The following is a 6,823-nucleotide window of genomic DNA, read 5'->3' as shown; positions in this document are numbered from 1 at the left end:
GCTTTCCATCTTGCCATTTGTATATTATATGGAGATATTTTGTTTAATATTATTAAATAAATATAAATAGTAGCAGAACTACAGTGGCGCATAGTTCGGCCGAACTAGGTCCAGAGCCAACAAGGACCCGAACGTCTCTTGCAGAAAGACTACAACTCACGATCGAAACAAATTATTGTTTTGATCATGGATCGGATGATCTTATTTTTAGTGATAGACTAAGGGCTGTTTTAGCAGATACAAATCGTTTTTTTGCGATGGAGGGGTGGTTAGAAGGCAGAGCGACCCGCATTAGAATTTCGAACCACGGTTCGAAATGAAATTGTTCCCTCCTAAATATATGCTTACAAACTTTTATAAACTTATTGAATATATCGAATTACCTTACCTGCATTTGTCTACCTTTGATTTTCAACAAAAGTTATTAGTGATTTAAAAAAAAATTAATGACATATTAGGCGATTATTTAATGATCCAACCTGTATATCTTTAATAAATAGTCATTCTGAAAATAACGAACAATTAAAAAATTTATATATTTTAAATTTTTAAAAAACGAACGATATTTTCATAATACAATTAGGCTATATTACGACTATGACTACTGTATGTAAGTCATCGTCGTTAAGAGTGGTTCCTTTCCGCAATGGAGTCAGCCGGCACGAGAGAAAGATGAGTAACGACTCCAAGATCCATACAATTTTTGATAAATTATAATTTAATAAAAATATATAAAATTATAGTTAAATTATATTAATAAATTAAGGTTGAAAATAATTCTAACATTGATACTCTTAATGTTAATACTCTTAATGTAGACTGACACTTTGCTCTTCCACGATTACCAAAATTTTCTAGAAAAAAGTTTTTTGTTCTTAATTATTATTATGCAACTTAATTTGATGATAAAAATAAACTGAAATGTTCGAATATAAATTTATTTCTTCCTACATTAAATATCGAACGAGTAACCCGGAATAACAATTAATTCTGTTGACATTTGCCATGCGTGATTTGATCTAGATTCTTGTGATTTTTCATACCTAATTCGAATCCAAACTTTTTTCTCTATCTTTGCAGTAATGTACCCAGAGACGGTAACTCTAAATTAATAGCCTAAAATCTCTAAATGAAAAAATAAATAAGTACGGGAAAAAGATCTAAATGTGGCAAATGCACTTAAACATAAACAGTATATATTTATATACAATATCTAAAAGTTAATTCATTATCCTCACTTCTAGTGACTATATCCATTGCAGTATAAAAATGAAGATATGTTTGCACGTTCTAACACGAGTCAAGCTCACTAATATCGGTTCTTCTTGTACGCTACTATATTTCTGATTCATGTTGTAGATCTTTTTGACTTACCACTATGGTTTGTAATATAGTCTATTGTAATGTTATCTCGCGGAAATATCAATTAAATTAGCTCTAATAATAATAATAATTAAAGTCAATGTATTTATTTATGAAATTACTTGTCACGATTTAAATACAGTACATACAATTTGATAAAATACGAACATTTTTGTTTAGCAATTTGAAATCGTATTATATTTGTAATAATTATATTGTATTATTATAACACAGTCAGGAAAGAAAATATGTGGGAGAAAATCTGTGAAACTCTAAATTAAAATGATAAATGATAACACTTCCGACTTTTAATGAATGAAAACGACCTTAAATTCGTTTTCGTTCATTAAAAGGATGTAGTGTGCGGAAAGCTTTAGAAAACCTGTCACAAGATATTCATAACAAGATTCATAACACGATTTTCTATCATAATATAATCGAGATGGGTTGATAATGATAATAATAATAAGCACAGAGCCCAAACAGTTTGAAGCTGAAAGTTAAAATTTGTTACACGGTTAGGGTACAGTATGTCATGAAAATGTACACTAAGAGGAAATTTTTAGAAATTCCCCCTCCCTCCGCGGGGAAGAGGGACAGGGTTAATATTCGCTATCGTTACTTTTTGTCCGAGCAACGATGGGATCTGCTAGTCTATAATATTCAGTCCAGTTTTCAATACATATCTAACAATATATATGCAGTAAATATATCGTTACATAGTATTTATATATATGTTATATATGTAATGTTATTTATTTAAAAGTAAATACTGAATCTTTAGAAGTTTAGACTAATTTAAATATTTGCATATTGCAATTTCATAAATAAAATATCAGATATGGTGTTCATGTAATGTGTACTGATTTCATTGCTATTCTTTTTAATCGGTAAATACAGTTAAAATATACGATGTTAAAGACAATATCTATATATATAAAATTGAATGTATGTCTGTGTGTGTGTGTGTGTGTGTGTGTGTGTGTTTGTCCTTCATGCATTACCATACCATTTATCCGATTGCCATGAAACTTTGGGAAGTTGTTTAATACACTCCCACAAAGGTTTCTGGCATATGTGAAGACCACCATTTTCCCCCTTTCAAAAATATATTTATATATGGATTAAGGCTTTTATGTCCAACAGATGGCGCTAACTTCCGACGACCTAAGTTTGCTTCTCTGTGAGGCATTGTTTTTCTGTGAGAACGGACTAAACCAGATCATTTTCTATCTATCTATATAAATAAAATATAACGTTCGTTTGTTCCTACCGATTCCTTTGAAATTTTGACACCACGTTGCATTCGAATACGCACGTGTTTTTATATAATATACATGTCGAAATTCCCCCACTGGGGGGAGAGGGACAGGATTAAGGCTTACTGTGAAGAACTCGGCTTCTATTTATACTATTTTGCATGCGTTTTTTGCGTTTTTAATTGCGTTTTAATAGGTTACGTCAACAGAATATACACTAAAAAGGGATTTTCGATATTCCCTTGCGAGGGAGAGGGACAGGATTAAGGCTTACTGTGAAGAACTCGGCTTTTATTATACTATTTTAGACGTGTGTTTGATTGCGTTTTAATAGGGTACGTCAACAGAATATACACTAAAAAGGGATTTTTCGATATTCCCTTGCGAGGGAGAGGGACAGGATTAAGGCTTACTGTGAAGAACTCGGCTTTTATTATACTATTTTAGACGTGTGTTTGATTGCGTTTTAATAGGGTACGTCAACAGAATATACACTAAAAAGGGATTTTTCGATATTCCCTTGCGAGGGAGAGGGACAGGATTAAGGCTTACTGTGAAGAACTCGGCTTTTATTATACTATTTTAGACGTGTGTTTGATTGCGTTTTAATAGGGTACGTCAACAGAATATACACTAAAAAGGATTTTTCGATATTCCCTTGCGAGGGAGAGGGACAGGATTAAGGCTTACTGTGAAGAACTCGGCTTTTATTATACTATTTTAGACGTGTGTTTGATTGCGTTTTAATAGGGTACGTCAACAGAATATACACTAAGAAGGGATTTTTTGAAATTTCCCTCACGGGGGAAGTGTTATCTATATATATAAAAACGAATATGTCTGTCTGTCTGTCTGTCTGTCTGTCTGTCTGTCCTTCATGCATTACTACACCATTTATCCGATTGCCATGAAACTTTGGGAAGTTGTTTAATACACTCCCACAAAGGTTTCTGGCATATGTGAAGACCAACATTTCCCCCCTTCCAAAAATATCTTTATATATGTATTTGTGAACTGTTATCTATATATATAAAAATGAATGTATGTCTGTGTGTGTGTGTGTGTGTGTGTGTGTGTTTGTCCTTCATGCACTACCACACCATTTATCCGATTGCCACGAAACTTCGGGAAGTTGTTTAATACACTCCCGCGAAGGTTTCTGGCACATGTAAAGACCACCATTTCCCCCCTTTCAAAAATATATTTATATATGGATTAAGGCTTTTATGTCCAACAGATGGCGCTAACTTCCGACGACCTAAGTTTGCTTTTCTGTGAGGCATTATGCTTCTCTGTGAGAATTAACTAAAGCAGATCATTTTCTATCTATCTATATAAATAAAATATAACGTTTGTTTGTTCCTACCGATTCCTTTGAAATTTTGACACAACGTTGCATTCAAATACACACGTGTTTTTATATAATATACATGTCGAAATCCCCCCTGGGGGGTGAGATGGACAGGATCATGGCTTACTGTGAAGAACTTGGCTTCTGTTATACTATTTTACATGTGGTTTTTTGCATTTTAATTGCGTTTTAATACGGTACGTCAACAGAATATACACTAAAAAGGAATTTTTCGATATTCCCCAGCGGGGAGAGGGACAGGATTAAGGCTTACTGTGAAGAACTCTGCTTTTATTATACTATTTTAAACGCGTTTTTGATTGTGTTTTAATAGGGTATGTCAAGAGAATGTACTGTACAGTTTCAGTTCAGTTCAGTTTTATTAAAAGGTACAAATTAATGTACATCCTGGCTCCGAATGTACTGTACACTAAGAAGGATTTTTTGAAATTCCCCCCACGGGGAAGTGTTACACATTTATAAAAGATACATTTTGAGCCACAACAACGCGTGGCCGGGTCAGCTAGTATCTTATAAAATTGTCGTGTCACAATTTTTGTTACCGTACTCTTCCGAAACGGCTTTACCGATTTTCACCAAATTTCATATGCATATTCAGTAGGTCTGAGAATCGGCTACTATCTATTTTTCATACCCCTACACCATTTCCCCCTTTCAAAAATATATTTATATATGGATTAAGGCTTTTATGTCCAACAGATGGCGCTAACTTCCGACGACCTAAGTTTGCTTTTCTGTCAGGCATTCTGCTTTTCTGTGAGAATGGACTGAAGCAGATCATTTTCTATCTTCTATCTATATAAATAAAATATAACGTTCGTTTGTTCCTACCGATTCCTTTGAAATTTTGACACAACGTTGCATTCGAATACGCACGTGTTTTTATATAATATACATGTCGAAATTCCCCCAGTGGGGGGAGATGGACGGGATTAAGGCTTACCGTGAAGAACTCGGCTTCTATTATACTATTTTAGATGCGGTTTTTTGCGTTTTTAATTGTGTTTTAATAGGTTACGTCAACAGAATATACACTAAAAAGGGATTTTTCGATATTCCCCAGCGGGAAAAGTGACGGGATTAAGGCTTATTGTGAAGAACTCGGCTTTTATTATACTATTTTAGATGCGTTTTTGATTGCGTTTTAATAGGTTACGTCAACAGAATATACACTAAAAAGGGATTTTTCGATATTCCTCAGCTGGGAAAGGGACAAGATTAAGGCTTACTGTGAAGAACTCGGCTTCTATTTATACTATTTTGCATGCGGTTTTTTGCGTTTTTAATTGCGTTTTAATAGGTTACGTCAACAGAATATACACTAAAAAGGGATTTTTCGATATTTCCTTGCGGGGAGAGAGGACAGGATTAAGGCTTACTGTGAAGAACTCGACTTTTATTATTCTATTTTAGATGCGTGTTTGATTGCGTTTTAATAGGGTACGTCAAGAGAATGTACACTAAGAAGGGATTTTTTGAAATTCCCCCCACGGGGGAGGCGTTATACATTTATAATAGATACATTTTGAGCCACAGCAACGCGTGGCCGGGTCAGCTAGTATATATATATATATATATATATATATAGCTTTTTAAAGCTTTCTGAATGTCCATTCACAGCCATTCACAATAACTGGATCACCAGAATAATAAATGCATTTCCACTGTCCAACAATTTTTTAATATCGCATATCCATTATTAACTTCCACACATTCATTTCAAAGTACAGTATTTATTACTTTTAAAACTATTAAATTTAAAATGTTAAAAATGATTTGAAATCTTAAGTTTTTTATATTTTACAATTAATTATAATTTTTATTAAGTTAATGTAATTTACAGACTTAAAAAAAAAGTTAAAAACCATACACCAGGAAGATGCACCAGCATCGAATATCCTCCACTATTGAACTACTAAGTTAATACTTTTATATTTCTTGTTGCATCAACTCGGAAATTAAGGAGAAGTTATACGATTTCCTCTTGATTAGTCAACTTAATTGATCAAATCCATTGTTTAAATTCAGTTAGAGAAACAAAATAATTTCCTGTGAGGTTTTTGACGATGATTAAATAAGTTTAATACATATTAAAAGTACAGTACATAATATGTTTATATTATAAATATATAATAAGTTTATTAAGTTTAGAAAATATGTTATAAGTTTAATGTATATTAAAACTAATACATTTAAAATCATATAAACATTTAATTGTTTTTACCATTTCCAAACTATTATCTGCAGCTTTCATAATTCTTGAAGATTTTAGATTAACGTCGATTTACAGAATTTATTAAATTTAGAATAATACAGCATATTAAATTATTTCAAACCAAGTCAGAGCGCAAGTTTTTTTTAAATGGGTCTTTAAAAAACATAATATTTTTCAGAACATAGTTTATTATTCTATATATGTGTGTGAGGATGTTTGTTGTTTGTTCATTATGCATCCCTAGGCTGTTCGACCAATTGCTTAGAAATTCGGCAGTTACATTTACATACTTCTAACTTAGATAATGTCGTACATCCCACCCTAACTTATTGATTGAATTTTTATATATCAATTAATTTCTGTTTACATTTAATCTAGCTTTACACGTAGAATCTTTTAGAAAAAAATTAAACTAATTAATTAATCAAATATAATTCTTACAAAAAGGATATAATTTTAAAAATATATATTATATTCACTGAATTACTGCGACAATGATATAGTGCAAAATAGATGCGCCATTATGCTATTACTGTGATAGGCTTGTCTGCGTGTAGTAGTGTTTTGCGCCTGTACAGTACATCACACTTTTTCTGTTAGCAATAGAGTCATGCC

This window comes from Centruroides vittatus, unplaced genomic scaffold (assembly GCF_030686945.1).
Source record: "Centruroides vittatus isolate TY-2023 unplaced genomic scaffold, ASM3068694v2 contig_484, whole genome shotgun sequence".
Classification (NCBI taxonomy): Eukaryota; Metazoa; Arthropoda; class Arachnida; order Scorpiones; family Buthidae; genus Centruroides; species Centruroides vittatus.
This window is presented reverse-complemented; position numbering follows the sequence as displayed.